This window comes from Lissotriton helveticus, chromosome 7, assembly GCF_964261635.1.
Source record: "Lissotriton helveticus chromosome 7, aLisHel1.1, whole genome shotgun sequence".
Lineage (NCBI taxonomy): Eukaryota > Metazoa > Chordata > Amphibia > Caudata > Salamandridae > Lissotriton > Lissotriton helveticus.
The window spans coordinates 478,178,659-478,201,900 of record NC_136068.1 but is presented as its reverse complement, the minus strand read 5'-3'; positions in this window follow the sequence as shown (position 1 = coordinate 478,201,900).

Below are 23,242 nucleotides of genomic sequence, written 5' to 3'. Positions count from 1 at the left end.
ACAGTTACTCACACACATACTCACACATGCAAATAAACTATCAAACATCCATTTGTTTGCATATACAGCTATACACACACCACTACACTTACTTTTACAGAAACGTACACATACTTACTCTCTTAAAAAATCAGTGATAGAAACACATACCTATTTATGCAGGAACTTTTTGAATCTGTCACTGTCATATATCCTTACTTATATACATCGATACTCACACATACTTGTTTAAAACATATGTACTTACTCATAAACACACTATTGAGGCAGTCATTCACTCACTAGCACACCCATACACACATTCATCCACCCGTGCAGTCCTGCACACATGCTGTCTTCAAAACACATACAGTGAGTCAGTCATTCATTCATCTGTGCCCTAAGTAATACCCGCCACCAAACCATACAGACACTCATTCTGATACTCAAAAAAACAACTAATAACCCATGTAGACACTCGTGTAGCTACTCACTAACCCATGCAGCCACTGATACACAAAGTGAGACACTGATACAGATATTTACATATTTAAACATTACTCGCTAATACATGTATACACTAAGATACACTTAATAAGTCAGTTATACAATGAAATTTACAAAAAAAACATCCATTTAGACACTTAATACCCATTTATTCTTCCATCGACCTTTAGATATACGTATATAAAAATATTTATTTTTCAGAAAGACACGCATTCAGTGGATGATGACATCAGTGATGTCATCAGTGATGCATTGGAGATGTCATCAGTGATGTCATGAGTAATGTCAGTGACCATGTCATGAGTGATGTTATATGTGACGTCATCAGCAGTGCATTGCGGGCGCGCAAGTTATAGTTAGCTGAGCTAACTATAACGAAGGAATTTCAAAGGTTTTGCATGAGAGAAATGTTCAGCTAACTATAACGTGTGAAAACTAGGGTTTTTTCAATGAATTTGCATGGTTTTTTAAATGCTAATTCCTAACAAGTTCAAATCCCGGTGGGTTCACTCAGCCTTTCGTCCACCTGCGGATAATAAAATGAGAACAGTTGAGTAACAATAAGCATCTGTTATTCAGCACCAAAATACCTACGGGTGACTGAGAGCTTTACAATTACACATGTCATATTATGTTACTTCTAGGACACAACATAATATTATACATGCAAAATTCAGAGCGCTGAAATATGGTACAAAATAGTCAAGATATCAATCAATGTGTAGGGCATTTGAGGTTGATAAATTAGGCTGCTACCCAAGGAAAGAGAGTTGTCAATTATGATGCCCACATTTTTGGCACTGAGGCCAGGGCAGGGGCAAGGACCAAGCATGTCCGGCCACCAAGAATCCAACCAAATGTCCTGATGATTTCCAAAAATTAAAACCTCTGTTTTTTCCCCATTAAGTCTTAAATAGTTCTTTACCATCTAGGAAGCCGCTGCCTGCATACAGTTTTTGAAATTCGACGCTGATGCTTCTACACTGTCAGTGATAGAGACCATTATTTGAGTGTCATCAGCATATGATAACACTTCCAACCCAAATGATCTTACCAACCTGGTGAGAGAGGGGCTACATAAATATTAAAAAGGGACGTACTCAATGAGGACCCCTGAGGAACTCCACAGAACAACGGATTGGAAGCTGAGTAGAATTGACCCATCTTGGCCCTTTGTGACCGGTCCATAAGAAATGAGGTGAGCAGATTCAGGCCAAGGCCCTTAATCCCAATTTCACTAAGCCTCCCAACCAATCTTAGGGGAGAGATAGTAGCGAAGGCTGCTGTAAGGTCCAGAAGGATAAGCAGAGTCCTGTGACCTGCATCAACATAACTTCTGATGTTGTTAAGTATGGAGGTTAATGCCGGCTTAGTACTATGCTCACCCCTGAACCCATACTGCGAGCCATCGAGCAATTAAAGTTCCTCCGGAAACACGCTGAGATGGAAGTTCAGATGCTTTTCCAAGATTTTTGCTAGGACAGGTAATAGGGAAATGGGACGGTAATTTTTTAGTTCAGCTAGATCCAAAGAGGGCTTTTTTAACCCCTTCGCTGCTAGGCCTTTTCCCCCTCCTGTGCTAAGGCTTTTTTTGGCGTTTTGGGGTAGAGCGCTTAGGCCCATGTAACTTTTTGACCACATAAGGTATCCACGCCAAATTTGCGTCCTTTTCTTCCAACATTATGTGGATTCTAAAGGCGCCCAGGGTTTGTGGATTCCCTTGGAGGGGTCCCAGAAATGAATCAAAATATAGTGATTTTTTTGTTTTTTTCAGAAAAATGGGAAAAACGGGCTGCAAATGAAAGCCTCTGGGTTTTTTTCCTGAAAATGGTATCAAAAAAGGGTTTGTGGGGCTGTAATATCCATTTTCTCAGCTTTTAGGGAATGACAGTCTTTTGTCAGAGAACCGAAATTTTTCACTCAGTTTTGGCATTTTTCTGGGACATAGCCTATTTTTGCTATTTTTAGAGCTTTCCACCTCCTTCCAGTTTATGGTAGAAATGAGTTTGAAAGGAATAATGGATCCTGGTAAGCTTTACATTTTCGAAAAGTAGACAAAATTCTGAATTCAGAAAGGGGTCATTTGTCTAAATCCATGAAGGTTTCGTTATAGAAACTAACAGTTATATATTGGAATATTTGAAAATTTGTTGAAAAAAACAGCCTTTTGTCTCGACGTTTTCACCTATAACTTTTTCTAATTTTAACAGCTCTTGGAAAGCAATATACCGTTACATCCGTTAGACCTTCCTGATTGTGGGGATATATAGGACTTGTAGTTTCACCAAAAACCCGACGAACCCAGATCCAAAAACTGAGCAGCAACTTGCAATGGTATTTTTTCATTTACTGGGTATAGTGCACTTTGTCTTGGAAAATGTATACATGGAATAATCTGTATGAAAGACACCTATGTATTTATGAATTGGGTACAAATTATAGAGTTCAGAAACAGTATATATTTGCACATTTTCAAAGTTGGGAATACTCATACTAGCATGAGAATTATTGGTAATTTTTCATAAAGTTTTTTTTTTACACAATGTCTTTCATTTAAAGGGAGAAATGCAAGAAAGCTCAATTGGTAATAACAGTTAATTTACAAATCTGAATTACCCCAAGTGTCCCGATAAAAATGGTACCTCACTTGTGTGGGTCGGCCTTGTGCCTGCGACAGGAAACGGCGCAAAATGCAACGTGGTCACACCTAAATTTTGCAGTTACAAATTGACCCTTTTTTGGCAAAGTGCCTACCTGTAGTTTTTGCACCCTAGCTCTGCCGGCACCTAGGGAAACCTAGCAAACCTATACATTTTTAAAACGTAGACACCCAGGGGAATTCAGGATGGGATGACTCGACTGCCTACCACCAGGTTTTGTTACCCAGAATCCCTTGCACAGCTAAGATTTTGACAAAAAAAACACATTTTCCTCACAATTCTGTGGTGGAAAGTTCTGGAATCTGCGTGGATCAGCAAAGTTACACCCACCCAGCGTGTCCCCAGATCTCCCGAAAAAAATGGTACCTCACTTGTGTGGGGCGGCCTTGTGCCTACGACAGGAAACGGCACAAAATGCAACGTGGTCGCACCTCAATTTCCCAGTGAAATCTTAAGCTCTTTGGACAAAGAGACTACCTTTTGTTTTTGAGCCGTAGCTCAGCCAGCACCTATGGAAACCTAGCAAACCTATACATTTTTGAAAACTAGACACCCAGGGGAATTCAGGATGGGGTGACTCGTCTGCCTACCCCCAGGGTTTGTTACCCAGAATCCCTTGGTAACCTAAACATTTGACCAAAAAAACACATTTTCCTCACATTTCTGTGGTGGAAAGTTCTGGAATCTGCGTGGATCAACAAATTTCCACCCACCCAGCGTGCCCCCAAGTCTCCCGAAAAAAATGGTACCTCACTTGCGTGGGTAGGCATAGTGGCTGCGACATGAAACAGCGCAAAACGCAGCATGGTCGCACCTCAATTTCCCAATGAAATTTAGCACGTTTCGGACAAAAAGACTACCTTTTGTTTTTGCGCCGTAGCTCTGCCAGCACCTAGGGAAACCTAGCAAACCTATACATTTTTGAAAACTAGACACCCAGGGGAATTCAGGATGGGTTGACTCGTCTGCCTACCTCCAGGTTTTGTTACCCATAATCCCTTGCAAACATAAAAATTTGACCAAAAAAACACATTTTCCTCACATTTCTGTGGTGGAAAGTTCTGGAATCTGCGTGGATCAACAAATTTCCACCCACCCAGCGTGCCCCCAGGTCTCCCAAAAAAAAGGTACCTCACTTGCGTGGGTAGGCATAGTGGCTGCGACATGAAACAGCGCAAAACGCAGCATGGTCGCACCTCAATTTCCCAGTGAAATTTAGCACGTTTCGGACAAAAAGACTACCTTTTGTTTTTGCGCCTTAGCTCTGCCAGCACCTAGGGAAATCTAGCAAACCTATACATTTTTAAAAACTAGACACCCAGGGCAATTCAGGATGGGGTGACTCCTCTGCCTACCCCCAGGTTTTGTTACCCAGAATCCCTTGCAAACATAAACATTTGACAAAAAAAACACATTTTCCTCACATTTCTGTGGTGGAAAGTTCTGGAATCTGCGTGGATCAACAAATTTCCACCCACCCAGCGTGCCCCCAGGTCTCCCGAAAAAAATGGTACCTCACTTGCGTGGGTAGGCATAGTGGCTGTGACATGAAACAGCGCAAAACGCAGCATGGTCGCACCTCAATTTCCCAGTGAAATTTAGCACGTTTTGGACAAATAGACTACCTTTTGTTTTTGCGCCGTAGCTCTGCCAGCACCTAGGAAAATCTAGCAAACCTATACATTTTTGAAAACTAGACACCCAGGGCAATTCAGGATGGGGTGACTCGTCTGCCTACCCCCAGGTTTTGTTACCCAGAATCCCTTGCAAACATAAAAATTTGACAAAAAAAACACATTTTCCTCACATTTCTGTGGTGGAAAGTTCTGGAATCTGCGTGGATCAACAAATTTCCACCTACCCCGTGTGCCCCCAGGTCTCCCGAAAAAATAGTCCCTCACTTGCGTGGGTAGGCATAGTGGCTGCGTCATGAAACAGCGCAAAACACAGCATGGTCGCACCTCAATTTCCCAGTGAAATTTAGCACCTTTCGGACAAAAAGACTACCTTTTGTTTTTGCGCCGTAGATCTGCCAGCACCTAGGGAAATCTAGCAAACCTATACATTTTTGAAAACTAGATACCCAGGGCAATTCGGGATGGGTTGACTCGTCTGCCTACCCCCAGGTTTTGTTACCCAGAATCCCTTGCAAACATAAAAATTTGACAAAAAAAACAAATTTTCCTCACATTTCTGTGGTGGAAAGTTCTGGAATCTGTGTGGATCAACAAATTTCCACGCACCTAGCGTGCCCTCAGGTCTCCCGAAAACAATGGTACCTCACTTGCGTGGGTAGGCATAGTGGCTGCGACATGAAACAGCGCAAAACGCAGCATGGTCGCACCTCAATTTCCCAGTGAAATTTAGCACTTTTCGGACAAAAAGACTACCTTTTGTGTTTGCGCCGTAGCTCTGCCAGCACCTAGGGAAACCTAGCAAACCTATACATTTTTTAAAACTAGACACCCAGGGCAATTCAGGATGGGGTGACTCGTCTGCCTACCCCCATGTTTTGTTACCCAGAATCCCTTGCAAACATACAAATTTGACAAAAAAACAAATTTTCCTCACATTTCTGTGGTGGAAAGTTCTGGAATCTGCGTGGATCAACAAATTTCCACCCACCCAGCGTGCCCCCAGGTCTCCCGAAAAAAATGGTACCTCACTTGCGTGGGTAGGCATAGTGGCTGCGACATGAAACAGCGCAAAACGCAGCATGGTCGCACCTCAATTTCCCAGTGAAATTTAGCACGTTTTGGACAAAAAGACTACCTTTTGTTTTTGCGCCGTAGCTCTGCCAGCACCTAGGGAAACCTAGCAAACCTATACATTTTTGAAAACTAGACACCCAGGGGAATTCAGGATGGGTTGACTCGTCTGCCTACCTCCAGGTTTTGTTACCCATAATCCCTTGCAAACATAAAAATTTGACCAAAAAAACACATTTTCCTCACATTTCTGTGGTGGAAAGTTCTGGAATCTGCGTGGATCAACAAATTTCCACCCACCCAGCGTGCCCCCAGGTCTCCCAAAAAAAATGGTACCTCACTTGCGTGGGTAGGCATAGTGGCTGCGACATGAAACAGCGCAAAACGCAGCATGGTCGCACCTCAATTTCCCAGTGAAATTTAGCACGTTTCGGACAAAAAGACTACCTTTTGTTTTTGCGCCTTAGCTCTGCCAGCACCTAGGGAAATCTAGCAAACCTATACATTTTTAAAAACTAGACACCCAGGGCAATTCAGGATGGGGTGACTCGTCTGCCTACCCCCAGGTTTTGTTACCCAGAATCCCTTGCAAACATAAAAATTTGACAAAAAAAACACATTTTCCTCACATTTCTGTGGTGGAAAGTTCTGGAATCTGCGTGGATCAACAAATTTCCACCTACCCCGTGTGCCCCCAGGTCTCCCGAAAAAAATAGTCCCTCACTTGCGTGGGTAGGCATAGTGGCTGCGTCATGAAACAGCGCAAAACACAGCATGGTCGCACCTCAATTTCCCAGTGAAATTTAGCACCTTTCGGACAAAAAGACTACCTTTTGTTTTTGCGCCGTAGATCTGCCAGCACCTAGGGAAATCTAGCAAACCTATACATTTTTGAAAACTAGATACCCAGGGCAATTCGGGATGGGGTGACTCGTCTGCCTACCCCCAGGTTTTGTTACCCAGAATCCCTTGCAAACATAAAAATTTGACAAAAAAAACAAAATTTCCTCACATTTCTGTGGTGGAAAGTTCTGGAATCTGTGTGGATCAACAAATTTCCACGCACCTAGCGTGCCCTCAGGTCTCCCGAAAACAATGGTACCTCACTTGCGTGGGTAGGCATAGTGGCTGCGACATGAAACAGCGCAAAACGCAGCATGGTCGCACCTCAATTTCCCAGTGAAATTTAGCACTTTTCGGACAAAAAGACTACCTTTTGTGTTTGCGCCGTAGCTCTGCCAGCACCTAGGGAAACCTAGCAAACCTATACATTTTTTAAAACTAGACACCCAGGGCAATTCAGGATGGGGTGACTCGTCTGCCTACCCCCATGTTTTGTTACCCAGAATCCCTTGCAAACATACAAATTTGACAAAAAAACACATTTTCCTCACATTTCTGTGGTGGAAAGTTCTGGAATCTGCGTGGATCAACAAATTTCCACCCACCCAGCGTGCCCCCAGGTCTCCCGAAAAAAATGGTACCTCACTTGCGTGGGTAGGCATAGTGGCTGCGACATGAAACAGCGCAAAACGCAGCATGGTCGCACCTCAATTTCCCAGTGAAATTTAGCACGTTTTGGACAAATAGACTACCTTTTGTTTTTGCGCCGTAGCTCTGCCAGCACCTAGGGAAACCTAGCAAACCTATACATTTTTGAAAACTAGACACCCAGGGGAATTCAGGATGGGTTGACTCGTCTGCCTACCTCCAGGTTTTGTTACCCATAATCCCTTGCAAACATAAAAATTTGACCAAAAAAACACATTTTCCTCACATTTCTGTGGTGGAAAGTTCTGGAATCTGCGTGGATCAACAAATTTCCACCCACCCAGCGTGCCCCCAGGTCTCCCCAAAAAAATGGTACCTCACTTGCGTGGGTAGGCATAGTGGCTGCGACATGAAACAGCGCAAAACGCAGCATGGTCGCACCTCAATTTCCCAGTGAAATTTAGCACGTTTCGGACAAAAAGACTACCTTTTGTTTTTGCGCCGTAGCTCTGCCAGCACCTAGGGAAATCTAGCAAACCTATACATTTTTAAAAACTAGACACCCAGGGCAATTCAGGATGGGGTGACTCGTCTGCCTACCCCCAGGTTTTGTTACCCAGAATCCCTTGCAAACATAAAAATTTGACAAAAAAACCACATTTTCCTCACATTTATGTGGTGGAAAGTTCTGGAATCTGCGTGGATCAACAAATTTCCACCCACCCAGCGTGCCCCCAGGTCTCCCGAAAAAAATGGTACCTCACTTGTGTGGGTAGGCATAGTGGCTGCGACATGAAACAGCGCAAAACGCAGCATGGTCGCACCTCAATTTCCCAGTGAAATTTAGCACGTTTCGGACAAAAAGACTACCTTTTGTTTTTGCGCCGTAGCTCTGCCAGCACCTAGGGAAATCTAGCAAACCTATACATTTTTTAAAACTAGACACCCAGGGCAAATCAGGATGGGGTGACTCGTCTGCCTACCCCCAGGTTTTGTTACCCAGAATCCCTTGCAAACATAAAAATTTGACAAAATAAACACATTTTCCTCACATTTCTGTGGTGGAAAGTTCTGGAATCTGCGTGGATCAACAAATTTCCACCCACCCAGCGTGCCCCCAGGTCTCCCGAAAAAAATGGTACCTCACTTGCGTGGGTAGGCATAGTGGCTGCGACATGAAACAGCTCCAAACGCAGCATGGTCGCACCTCAATTTCCCAGTGAAATTTAGCATGTTTCTGACAAAAAGACTACCTTTTGTTTTTGCGCCGTAGCTCTGCCAGCACCTAGGGAAATGTAGCAAACCTATACATTTTTGAAACCTAGATACCCAGGGCAATTCGGGATGGGGTGACTCGTCTGCCTACCCCCAGGTTTTGTTACCCAGAATCCCTTGCAAACATAAAAATTTGACAAAAAAAACAAATGTTCCTCACATTTCTGTGGTGGAAAGTTCTGGAATCTGTGTGGATCAACAAATTTCCACGCACCTAGCATGCCCTCAGGTCTCCCGAAAAAAATGGTACCTCACTTGCGTGGGTAGGCATAGTGGCTGCGACATGAAACAGCTCCAAACGCAGCATGGTCGCACCTCACTTTCCCAGTGAAATTTAGCACGCTTTGGACAAAAAGACTACCTTTTCTTTTTGCGCCGAAGCTCTGCCAGCATCTAGGGAAACCTAGAAAACCTATACATTTTTTAAAACTAGACACCCAGGGGAATTCAGGATGGGGTGACTCGTCTGCCTACCCCCAGGTTTTGTTACCCAGAATCCCTTGCAAACATAAAAATTTGACCACAAAAAACACATTTCCCTCACATTTCTGTGGTGGAAAGTTCTGGAATATGCGTGGATCCACAAAATTCCACCCACCCAGCGTGCCCCCAGGTCTCCTGAAAAAAATGGTACCTCACTTGCGTGGGTAGGCATAGTGGCTGCGACATGAAACAGCGCAAAACGCAGCATGGTCGCACCTCAATTTCCCAGTGAAATTTAGCACGTTTTGGACAAATAGACAACCTTTTGTTTTTGCGCCGTAGCTCTGCCAGCACCTAGGGAAACCTAGCAAACCTATACATTTTTGAAAACTAGACACCCAGGGGAATTCAGGATGGGTTGACTCGTCTGCCTACCTCCAGGTTTTGTTACCCATAATCCCTTGCAAACATAAAAATTTGACCAAAAAAACACATTTTCCTCACATTTCTGTGGTGGAAAGTTCTGGAATCTGCGTGGATCAACAAATTTCCACCCACCCAGCGTGCCCCCAGGTCTCCCCAAAAAAATGGTACCTCACTTGCGTGGGTAGGCATAGTGGCTGCGACATGAAACAGCGCAAAACGCAGCATGGTCGCACCTCAATTTCCCAGTGAAATTTAGCACGTTTCGGACAAAAAGACTACCTTTTGTTTTTGCGCCGTAGCTCTGCCAGCACCTAGGGAAATCTAGCAAACCTATACATTTTTAAAAACTAGACACCCAGGGCAATTCAGGATGGGGTGACTCGTCTGCCTACCCCCAGGTTTTGTTACCCAGAATCCCTTGCAAACATAAAAATTTGACAAAAAAAACACATTTTCCTCACATTTATGTGGTGGAAAGTTCTGGAATCTGCGTGGATCAACAAATTTCCACCCACCCAGCGTGCCCCCAGGTCTCCCGAAAAAAATGGTACCTCACTTGCGTGGGTAGGCATAGTGGCTGCGACATGAAACAGCGCAAAACGCAGCATGGTCGCACCTCAATTTCCCAGTGAAATTTAGCACGTTTTGGACAAAAAGACTACCTTTTGTTTTTGCGCCGTAGCTCTGCCAGCACCTAGGGAAACCTAGCAAACCTATACATTTTTTAAAACTAGACACCCAGGGGAATTCAGGATGGGTTGACTCGTCTGCCTACCTCCAGGTTTTGTTACCCATAATCCCTTGCAAACATAAAAATTTGACCAAAAAAACAAATTTTCCTCACATTTCTGTGGTGGAAAGTTCTGGAATCTGTGTGGATCAACAAATTTCCACGCACCTAGCGTGCCCTCAGGTCTCCCGAAAAAAATGGTACCTCACTTGCGTGGGTAGGCATAGTGGCTGCGACATGAAACAGCTCCAAACGCAGCATGGTCGCACCTCACTTTCCCAGTGAAATTTAGCACGCTTTGGACAAAAAGACTACCTTTTCTTTTTGCGCCGAAGCTCTGCCAGCATCTAGGGAAACCTAGCAAACCTATACATTTTTTAAAACTAGACACCCAGGGGAATTCAGGATGGGGTGACTCGTCTGCCTACCCCCAGGTTTTGTTACCCAGAATCCCTTGCAAACATAAAAATTTGACCACAAAAAACACATTTCCCTCACATTTCTGTGGTGGAAAGTTCTGGAATATGCGTGGATCCACAAAATTAGACCCACCCAGCGTGCCCCCAGGTCTCCTGAAAAAAATGGTACCTCACTTGCGTGGGTAGGCATAGTGGCTGCGACATGAAACAGCGCAAAACGCAGCATGGTCGCACCTCAATTTCCCAGTGAAATTTAGCACGTTTTGGACAAATAGACTACCTTTTGTTTTTGCGCCGTAGCTCTGCCAGCACCTAGGGAAACCTAGCAAACCTATACATTTTTGAAAACTAGACACCCAGGGGAATTCAGGATGGGTTGACTCGTCTGCCTACCTCCAGGTTTTGTTACCCATAATCCCTTGCAAACATAAAAATTTGACCAAAAAAACACATTTTCCTCACATTTCTGTGGTGGAAAGTTCTGGAATCTGCGTGGATCAACAAATTTCCACCCACCCAGCGTGCCCCCAGGTCTCCCCAAAAAAATGGTACCTCACTTGCGTGGGTAGGCATAGTGGCTGCGACATGAAACAGCGCAAAACGCAGCATGGTCGCACCTCAATTTCCCAGTGAAATTTAGCACGTTTCGGACAAAAAGACTACCTTTTGTTTTTGCGCCGTAGCTCTGCCAGCACCTAGGGAAATCTAGCAAACCTATACATTGTTAAAAACTAGACACCCAGGGCAATTCAGGATGGGGTGACTCGTCTGCCTACCCCCAGGTTTTGTTACCCAGAATCCCTTGCAAACATAAAAATTTGACAAAAAAACCACATTTTCCTCACATTTATGTGGTGGAAAGTTCTGGAATCTGCGTGGATCAACAAATTTCCACCCACCCAGCGTGCCCCCAGGTCTCCCGAAAAAAATGGTACCTCACTTGCGTGGGTAGGCATAGTGGCTGCGACATGAAACAGCGCAAAACGCAGCATGGTCGCACCTCAATTTCCCAGTGAAATTTAGCACGTTTTGGACAAAAAGACTACCTTTTGTTTTTGCGCCGTAGCTCTGCCAGCACCTAGGGAAACCTAGCAAACCTATACATTTTTTAAAACTAGACACCCAGGGGAATTCAGGATGGGTTGACTCGTCTGCCTACCTCCAGGTTTTGTTACCCATAATCCCTTGCAAACATAAAAATTTGACCAAAAAAACACATTTTCCTCACATTTCTGTGGTGGAAAGTTCTGGAATCTGCGTGGATCAACAAATTTCCACCCACCCAGCGTGCCTCCAGGTCTCCCGAAAAAAATGGTACCTCACTTGTGTGGGTAGGCATAGTGGCTGCGACATGAAACAGCGCAAAACGCAGCATGGTCGCACCTCAATTTCCCAGTGAAATTTAGCACGTTTCGGACAAAAAGACTACCTTTTGTTTTTGCGCCGTAGCTCTGCCAGCACCTAGGGAAATCTAGCAAACCTATACATTTTTTAAAACTAGACACCCAGGGCAAATCAGGATGGGGTGACTCGTCTGCCTACCCCCAGGTTTTGTTACCCAGAATCCCTTGCAAACATAAAAATTTGACAAAATAAACACATTTTCCTCACATTTCTGTGGTGGAAAGTTCTGGAATCTGCGTGGATCAACAAATTTCCACCCACCCAGCGTGCCCCCAGGTCTCCCGAAAAAAATGGTACCTCACTTGCGTGGGTAGGCATAGTGGCTGCGACATGAAACAGCTCCAAACGCAGCATGGTCGCACCTCAATTTCCCAGTGAAATTTAGCATGTTTCTGACAAAAAGACTACCTTTTGTTTTTGCGCCGTAGCTCTGCCAGCACCTAGGGAAATCTAGCAAACCTATACATTTTTGAAAACTAGACACGCAGGGCAATTCAGGATGGGGTGACTCGTCTGCCTACCCCCAGGTTTTGTTACCCAGAATCCCTTGCAAACATAAAACGTTGACAAAAAAAACACATTTTCCTCACATTTCTGTGGTGGAAAGTTCTGGAATCTGTGTGAATCAACAAATTTCCACCTACCCCGTGTGCCCCCATGTCTCCCGAAAAAAATGGTCCCTCACTTGCGTGGGTAGGCATAGTGGCTGCGTCATGAAACAGCGCAAAACACAGCATGGTCGCACCTCAATTTCCCAGTGAAATTTAGCACCTTTCGGACAAAAAGACTACCTTTTGTTTTTGCGCCGTAGATCTGCCAGCACCTAGGGAAATGTAGCAAACCTATACATTTTTGAAAACTAGATACCCAGGGCAATTCGGGATGGGGTGACTCGTCTGCCTACCTCCAGGTTCTGTTACCCAGAATCCCTTGCAAACATAAAAATTTGACAAAAAAAACAAATTTTCCTCACATTTCTGTGGTGGAAAGTTCTGGAATCTGTGTGGATCAACAAATTTCCACGCACCTAGCGTGCCCTCAGGTCTCCCGAAAAAAATGGTACCTCACTTGCGTGGGTAGGCATAGTGGCTGCGACATGAAACAGCTCCAAACGCAGCATGGTCGCACCTCACTTTCCCAGTGAAATTTAGCACGCTTTGGACAAAAAGACTACCTTTTCTTTTTGCGCCGAAGCTCTGCCAGCATCTAGGGAAACCTAGCAAACCTATACATTTTTGAAAACTAGACACCCAGGGGAATTCAGGATGGGGTGACTCGTCTGCCTACCCCCAGGTTTTGTTACCCAGAATCCCTTGCAAACATAAAAATTTGACCACAAAAAACACATTTCCCTCACATTTCTGTGGTGGAAAGTTCTGGAATATGCGTGGATCCACAAAATTCCACCCACCCAGCGTGCCCCCAGGTCTCCTGAAAAAAATGGTACCTCACTTGCGTGGATAGACATAGTGGCTGCAACAGGAAACGGTTCAAATCGTACGGTGGTGAATTTATATTACCTTATTGCAAAACTACCTTGATTTTGGGGGTGGGGCATCTGAGTTTGTGGCCCGGGGCTCGGTGGTATTCTTTGCAAAGTAGCAAACCCAAACAGTTCTGAAAACTAACACCCGGGGGAGTCCAGGGAGGTATGGCATGCGTGGGTCCCCTAATGTTTTCTTACCCAGAACTCCTTGCAAACCTTAAAATTAAGTAAAAATAGCACTTTTCCAAACTTTTTGGCGTGGGTTCGCCGTGCCGGCAGAAAAGTCCTACCACCCTGCGTTCCCCTTGTTCTCCCGAGTAAAAGGATACCTCACTTGTGTGGGTGCCACAAAGCAGAACACGCCAAAAATGAATTTTGAAAAAAGTAGTTTTTAGTCATATTTAAGTTTTACAAATTAAGCCCCCCAGCCTGAGTCACATGCCTTTGGCCCACCCACACAAGTGAGGTATCATTTTACTCGGGAGAACAAGGGAAACGCTGGGTGGTAGGACATTTGTGCCGGCAGCGAGATCCCACCCAAAAAATTACGGAAAAGTGGGTTTTTTGACCAATATTTCAGGTTTGCAGGGGTTTCTGGGTAGGAAAAAATTGGGGACCCACGCATGCCATACCTCCCTGGACTCCCCCGGGTGTCTAGTTTTCAGAACTCTTTGGGTTTGGTAGTTTCCAAAGATGCCCGCCAAGCCCCGGGCCAAAAGCTCAGGGGACCCCCTCAAAAAATAAGATTATTTGGCTAAAGGTAATGTTTTGGTCTCCACAGTATGAATTGGGCCTTTTCCTAAAGCAGCCACTATGCCTACCCACGCAAGTGAGGTACCATTTTTATCGGGAGACCTTGGGAACGCTGGGTGGGAGGTAATTTGTGTGAGCCCAGTGATGCCACGCTTTCCCACACTAAAACGTGTGAAAAAACTGATTTTTTTCTAGCAAAAAATGAGGTTTGCAAGGGATTCTGGGTAAAGGAACGTTGGAGGATCCACGCAAGCTATACCTCCTTGAAAGCCCCCGGGTGTCTACTTTTCAGAAATGTGTGGGTTTGGTAGGTTTCCCTAGATGGCTGTCTCGCACGGGGCCAAAAACCCAGGTAACCCCTCTTGCAAAAGCTGGTGGACTTGAAATTCACCAGCTTTTGCAAGAGGGGTTACCTGGGTTTCTGGCCCCGTGCGAGACAACCATCTATGGAAACCTACCAAACCCACACATTTCTGAAAAGTAGACACCCGGGGGCTTCCAAGGAGGTATGGCTTGCGGGGATCCTCCAATGTTCCTTTACCCAGAATCCCTTGCAAACCTCAATTTTAGCAGAAAAAAAATCTATTTTTTCACACGTTGTAGTCTGGAAAAACGTGGCATCATTGAGCTCACACAAATTACCTCCCACCCAGCGTTCCCCCAGGTCTCCCGATAAAAACGGTACCTCACTTGCGTGGGTAGCCATAGTGGCTACAACAGGAAAAGGTCCAAATCTAACGGTGGTGAATTTAAAATACCCTCAAGCAATATAACTTTGATTTGGGGGGGGGGGCACCTGAGTTTTTGGCCCGGGGCTGGGTGGTATTCTTTGGAAAGTAGCAAACCCAAACAGTTCTGAAAACTAGACACCAGGGAGAGTCCAGGGAGGTATGGCATGCGTGGGTCCCCCAATGTTTTCCTACCCAGAACTCCTTGCAAACCTTAAAATTAGGTAAAAATAGCACTTTTCAAAACTTTTTTGCGTGGGATCGCCGTGCCGGCAAAAATGTCCTACCACCCAGTGTTCCCCTTGTTCTCCCGAGTAAAATGATACCACACCTTAACAGAGTTACTCAAAAGTCAAACATTCAAGCACGGCTATCTATTCCTCAAAGACACACACATACAGGTTGGATTTGGCACGAGGGCGAGTGATGGTTCAGTACATAAAATTTTATTAACAAGATATTTCAAAAAAATGAAATGCTCTGTCAATAAATAAATGCATAAAAACCGAACCAGTGACTCGCAACTCGTGAGCTGTAAAACCACGACAAGGCACCAACCGTTTTACAGGCCATTCACGCACCTTTCATACCTGATACAAACAAGACCACTGACACCATCTGGAAGAAAAGCAACACATTACAACAGTCACAATAAGGGACAAGGTACACCCTACTGCAGAAAGAGAAAAAAAACAAAAATTAACGGCACAGCCATCTAATCCGCAAGCACACACACATACTGGTTGAATTTGGCACGAGGGTGAGTGATGATTCAGTACATACATTTGTAATCGCAAGTAATTTCACAAAAAATGAAATACACTGCGCATAATTGAAAGTATGATTAACTGAACCACTGACTCACAGCTCGTGAGCTGTAAAGCCACGTCAAGGCACCAACCTCTTTACAGGCCATTCATACACCTTTAGTACGTGTGACACATTCAAAACATTCACACCGCCAGCCGCGGACCCATCACATTTCAACACTCACACCAGCAAACAGCACCATTCAAGGGCCCATCACTTTCACACGCCCACATTTCTGACACTGCAACTACACAAATTGATGGACTGCGTGGAGTGTCACTCAACTAGCAGTGTGTGTAGTGACCAACAGAAAGTAACTACTCACACACCGCCAGCCGAGCGCCAGTCCACCCACACCACCATCCAAGCACCAGACCATGCACACCGCCAGCCAAACACTCAGCGCACACCGACAGCCAAGCACAACTCCGTGCACAGTCACTCAAGTATCACTCCACACTCACCACCAGCAAAGCGCCACTCCACGCACACCGCCAGCCAAGCACCACTCCGTGCACAGACAGCTAAGCACCGCTCCACGCACACCCTCCAGCCAAGTACCACTCCGCACAAACCGCCAGCCAAACACCACTCCACACACACCACCAGCCAAACACCACTCCATGCACAGACAGCCAAGTACCACTCCACAAACACCACCAGCCAAGCGCCACTCCACACACACAGCCAGCCAAGCACCACTCCGTGCACAGACAGCCAAGTACTACTCCACAAACACCACCAGCCAAGCGCAACTCCACACACACCGCCAGCCAAGCACCACTCCACACACACCGCCAGCCAAGCACCACTCCACACACACCGCCAGCCAAGCACCACTCCACACACACCGCCAGCCAAGCACCACTCCACGAACACCACCAGCCAAGCGCCACTCCACACACACCGCCAGCAAAGCACCACTCCGTGCACAGACAGACAAGTACCACTCCACGCACACCACCAGCCAAGCGCAACTCCGCACACACCGCCAGCTAAGCACCAGCCGGCACACACCAAAAAAACATTTAGAATTCTTTTTTTGAAAATAACACTAAACAAATGGAAATACCTACAAATCAGGTAACACAAATTCTTAAAATAAAAACTTTGCACTAATGCCAATCCTTGAAACAAACTAAAAATGTTTTACAGAATGCAGACCAGGCAATTCACTTTACAGCTCATTAAAACTCCCAAAACTTCTTTTGCGTGTGGTACAATTTAAAACAAGCTGACAGACACAATGCAGGCTTAGAAGGACAGTCAGGGCAGTATATACGAGACTCCTTCCGCACGCCTCTTCACCAACAGACTCTGCATCTTCTAGTCGGAAAGTCTCTTCCAGTAGTGGAAGGAATAGATTCAGGAAAGTGGCGATCTTGCAATCTAGCCACTTCCTCCACCACTCCAAATCTAGGAACACTTGCCTGCTCCACAAGTACAAGGCTGCCTATTATAGACTCCTGAAACTTAACAAAAGGCATCTTCTTCTCAGGACAAGACTTCTGGTACACAACGAAAGCATTAAAGGATGCCAAGTGGAACAGATGGATAGCCAACTTCTTGTACCAAACGTAAGCCTTTCGAAGAGCAGCATAAGGTTCCAACCTCTGATCTACTCTGTCAACACCACCCATGAACTTATTGTAAGCTAGAATGCACACAGGTTTGCGCACTTCAGCACCCTGACCCCAAACAGGCACAGGTTCTGTACTTTCATCGTGGATAGTAGTCAGCATGTACACATCTCTCTTGTCTGAATACTTCACAGCTAGAAGCTCCCCACATCGCAATGCCGTAGACTGTCCCCGCACAAGCCTTTTGCAAACAAGTTCCTTTGGGAAACCTTTACGGTTACTGCGCATTGTGCCACAAGCAACAGTGCCCACTTTGGCCAAATCCTTGAACAACCGCACACCAGTGTAGAAGTTATCTACATATAAATGATGGCCTTTGTTAAATAATCCTCTACCTAGTTCCCACACAATTTTCTCAGTCACTCCAAAAGTAGAGGGACAACCAGGAGGGTTAATGCTGGACTCCTTACCAGTGTACACCCTGAAATTGTAGACATATCCAGTCTCACTGTCACACAGCATATACAGTTTGATTCCATAGCGTGCCCTCTTACTAGGAATGTATTGTCTAAAAACCAAGCGGCCCTTGAACAACACCAAAGACTCATCCACTGCAATTTCTTTACCAGGGACAAAAATCTCAGAAAAACGATCAACAAAGTGATCAAGGACAGGCCGAATTTTAAACAAACGGTCACAATCAGGGTGATCGCGTGACAACGCTAAACTATTATCAACAAAATGCATCATCTGAAGAAGAAGCATATACCGATCACGAATTATGACTGCTGGAAATATAGCTGTTGCCATCAAGGGACTAGTGGACCAATATGAAATCATTGATGACTTCCTTAGCAAGCCCATCAAAAAAGTTAATCCCAGAAACATCTTCATCTCTTCAACATTTGTGGGAGTCCACCGGATTGCTCTAGAATAGGGCTTAAGGCTGGCACTGTTGGCCCTCAAAAATTGTTCTGCATACAAATTGGTTTGCTCAACAATCTCTTGCAAAAACACATCGTCAAAAAACAACTGAAAAAAATTAATTGGCTGAAAATTCTCAGTATTCACTCTACACCCAGAAACACCAGTGAACTCTGGCAATGCCGGCTGCACCAAGCCAGGGGGAACCCAGAGGCCATCCCTATCAATGGGGGGAGCAGCCACCCCAGCCTGCAGCACCGAAACATCTTGCTGCTGTTCTCCAACGGGAAGCCTAACAGCCACAGATACTTCTGGCTGCACAACACCAACAGAAGACATAGCATCCCCAGAGGGCTCTTCCTCCACTACACCAACGGGAAGCCCAGCAGGCTGAGATGCTTCCTGCTGCACTACACCACCGGGAAACCAAGCAGGCCCAGATGCCTCTTGCCCCTCTTCACCAATGGGAAACCTACCAGCCACAGATACTTCTGGCTGCACAACACCAACAGAAGACGTAGCATCCCCAGAGGGCTCTTCCTGCACTACACCAACGGGAAGCCTAGCAGCCTGGATGCTTCTTGCTACACTACACCACCGGGAAACCAAGCAGGCCCAGATGCCTCTTGCCGCTCTACACCAATGGGAAGCCTAACAGCCCCAGATGCCTCTTGCTGCACTACACCAGCAGGAAGACGAAAAGCACCAGATGCCTCTTTGCGCACCACAGCAATGTGAAGCCTTTTGGGTGCAGGCTCCAGCCCACATGCCTCTTGCCGACGTAAAAAGAAAGGAAACCTTGCGGCCCTAGGCAGCAGCACAGGTGCCTCTTGGCCCACTACCGGCAACACAATGTCCTCCTCTACCATAGGCCCTTCATCAGCACTAGAAGAAGAGTCATCATCCGATGATGATGATTCCATGCGAAGAGAAACCTCACTGCCTGAATCTTCTGCCGCTTCCTGGGAGTCCGAATCGGACTCAGACTCTGAACCATGTTCAGAGGAAGACTCAAAAAGCAAACCAAGAACCTGCTGAGCAGTAATCCTGCGACTAGCCATTATCCTTACAAAGCAAGAAGACTGCACACACAAGTGAACAACAACCTACACTGTGCAAAGTAAGAAGTAAACAAGGTAAGGCTTTCACTAAAAGATAAATACAATCCAAAACAATTTCACTCTTACAAAATATAGCTACACTCACCAGCACCTACTCTGTTGAGACACAGCGAAAAGAAATGATATCCCACTAGAAAGAAAAAAAGAAATGACAGATTAGAAAACAAAGTGCACATCAAACACTAATGCTGAAAATAAAAACACAGAGCCACACAAACTGCTAGAAGTACAACCTTTTTCAAAAAGACAAACATCAAGGGGAAGTAGTACAAAATACATTCACTTACCAAGCACAAGCAACTACACCAGCTGCAAACAGACACGCAACCTACAACAATCCAAACAGCAAAAGCCTGGAACAAGACAAAAATAGAGAAGAAAAAAAAATTACTACCACATTTCACAAACAATATAACAATTAAAACAACAACACACAAATTTGCCCCCCAAATTAAAATTCGGCCAGATGGGCCATCAAATAGGGCTTAGACCAAATGAGATTAGATGAGGTTTAACATCAAGACACTGGATAAATTTTTGCATTTTTTTAACTGCCTGACCACTTTGGTGCCAGTCAGTCTTTTGCTCCTACCAGTACCCACATCACACAGGGGCAGTAAGGACATTCATACACCTTTTGTACGTGTGACACATACAAAACATTCACACCGCCAGCCGCCCATCACTTTCACACGCCCACATATCTGACACAGCAACTACAGAAAATGATGGACTGCGTAGAGTGTCACTCAACTAGCAGTGTGTGTAGTGACCAACAGAAAGTAACTACTCACACACCGCCAGCAGAGTTCCAGTCCACCCACACCACCATCCAAGCACCAGACCATGCACACCGCCAGCCAAACCCCACTCAGCGCACACCGACAGCCAAGTACCACTCCACGCACACCATCCAGCCAAGCGCCACTCCACACACACCGCCAGCCAAGCGCCACTCCACACACACCACCAGCCAAGCAGCACTCCGTGCACAGACAGCAAAGTAGCACTCCACGCAGACCACCAGCCAAACGCCACTCCACACACACCGCCAGCCAAGCAGCACTCCGTGCACAGACAGCAAAGTAGCACTCCACGCACACCACCAGCCAAGCGCCACTCCACAAACACCGCCAGCAAAGCACCACTCCGTGCACAGACAGCAAAGTAGCACTCCACGCACACCACCAGCCAAGCGCCACTCCACAAGCACCACCAGCCAAGCACCACTCCGTGCACAGCCAGCCAAGTACCACTCCACACACACCACCAGCCAAGCGCCACTCCACACACACCGCCAGCCAAGCACCACTCCGTGCATAGATATGCAAGTACCCCTCCATGCACACCGCCAGCCAAACACCACTCAGCGCACACCGATAGCCAAGTACCACTCCACACACACCGCCATCCAAGCACCACTCCACGCACACCGCAAGCCAAGCGCCACTCACCGCCAGCCAAGCACCGCTCCACGCACACCATCCAGCCAAGTACCACTCCCCACACACCGCCAGCCAAACACCACTCCACACACACCACCAGCCAAACACCACTCCGTGCACAGACAACCAAGTAGCACTCCACGCACACCACCAGCCATGCGCCAGTCCACACACACCGCCAGCCAAGCAGCATTCCGTGCACAGACAGCAAAGTAGCACTCCACGCACACCACCAGCCAAGCGCCACTCCACACACACCGCCAGCCAAGCAGCACTCCGTGCACAGACAGCAAAGTAGCACTCCAAGCACACCACCAGCCAAGCGCCACTCCACACACACCGCCAGCCAAGCAGCACTCCGTGCACAGACAGCAAAGTAGCACTCCACGCACACTACCAGCCAAGCGCCACTCCACACACACCGCCAGCCAAGCACCACTCCGTGCACAGACAGCAAAGTAGCACTCCACGCACACCACCTGCCAAGCGCCACTCCACAAGCACCACCAGCCAAGCACCACTCACCGCCAGCCAAGCACCATCCAGCCAAGTACCACTCCCCACACACTGCCAGCCAAGCGCCACTCCACACACACCGCCAGCCAAGCAGCACTCCGTGCACAGACAGCAAAGTAGCACTCCACGCACACCACCAGCCAAGCGCCACTCCACACACACCGCCAGCCAAGCAGCACTCCGTGCACAGACAGCAAAGTAGCACTCCACGCACACCACCAGCCAAGCGCCACTCCACGCACACCGCCAGCCAAGCACCACTCCGTGCACAGACAGCCAAGTACCACTCTACACACACCACCAGCCAAGCGCCACTCCACACACACCGCCAGCCAAGCACCACTCTGTGCATAGATAGCCAAGTACCCCTGCACGGACACCGCCAGCCAAACACCACTCAGCGCACACCGACAGCCAAGTACCACTCCACACACACCGCCAGCCAAGCACCACTCCACGCACACCGCAAGCCAAGCGCCACTCATCGCCAACCAAGCACCGCTCCACGCACACCATCCAGCCAAGTACCACTCCCCACACACACCACCAGCAAACACCACTCCGTGCACAGACAGCAAAGTAGCACTCCACGCACACCACCAGCCAAGCACCACTCCACACACACCACCAGCCAAGCAGCACTCCGTGCACAGACAGCAAAGTAGCATTCCACGCACACCAGCAGCCAAGCGCCACTCCACACACACCGCCAGCCAAGCACTACTCCTTGCCCAAGGGGTCGCTTCCTAAAAACTAAATATTCCTTGGTGTTAGTGGGCATTTTCTGCCCCCCCCTGGGGGCAAAACGGCAAAAAAAACGGACCGATTTGCCCCCAGGGTGGACAGAAAAACAAAAACGCAATCATGTCCACCTGGAAGCGACCCTTACCCAAGGGGTCGCTTCCCAAAACAAACACATTGCCCCAACAAAAATCCCTGGTGCTAGTGGGTAATTTCTGCCCCCCCCCCTGGGGGCAAAACGGCCGAAAAACGGGCCGATTTGCCCCCAGGGGGGGGGCAGAAAAACGAAAAGTAAATGAGAGGCCACCTGGAAGCGACCCTTGCCCAAGGGGTCGCTTCGTAAAAACTAAAGTGAAATCCCTGGTGTCTAGTGGGCATTTTCTGTCCCCCCTGGGGCAAAACGGCAAAAAAAACGGGCCGATTTGCCCCCAGGGGGGACAGAAAAACGTAAACAATAGCTATGGCCGCCATCTTGGCTATAATAAATATCCCTGGTGCTAGTGGGGAATTTCTGCCCCCCCTGGGGGCAAAACGGCCGAAAAAACAGGCCGATTTCCCCCCAGGGGGGGCAGAAAAACGAAAACATACTCAGACCCCGCCTGGAAGCGACCCTTGCCCAAGGGGTCGCTACCTAAAAACTAAAATTACATCCCTGGTGTCTAGTGGGGGCATTTCCGCCGCACGATCGCGACGCTGTGCGCAATCATGAGGCAGAAATGCCCTGCAAAGAGACATCAGGGGAAAGGAAAATCTCTTTCCTCTCCCCTGATGCCTCTTCGCTGCCCCAAACCCCCGCCGGAGTCCAGAAAACCTTCCTTCTTTCCCAGCGCGCAGGAAGCAAATGGCTTCCCGAGCGCTGGGAATCCCTGATGATGTCAGCGCGCACTGTGCGCGCTGACGTCATCAGGGATTACCATGGGGGGGGGCGGCGGGGGCGGCAGGGGAAGCTCTTCCGCTGCCGCCCCCATTGAAAAAACTAAGATCTGAGAGCCTCGGGGGGAGCGCCAGCGCTTCCCCCGAGGGTGGGGCTGATGACGAGCTGGCCTTGTCATCAGCGCACCACAGGTAAGCGCGATGACGAGCCTAGCTCGTCATTAGCCCCGAAGGGGTTAAGAG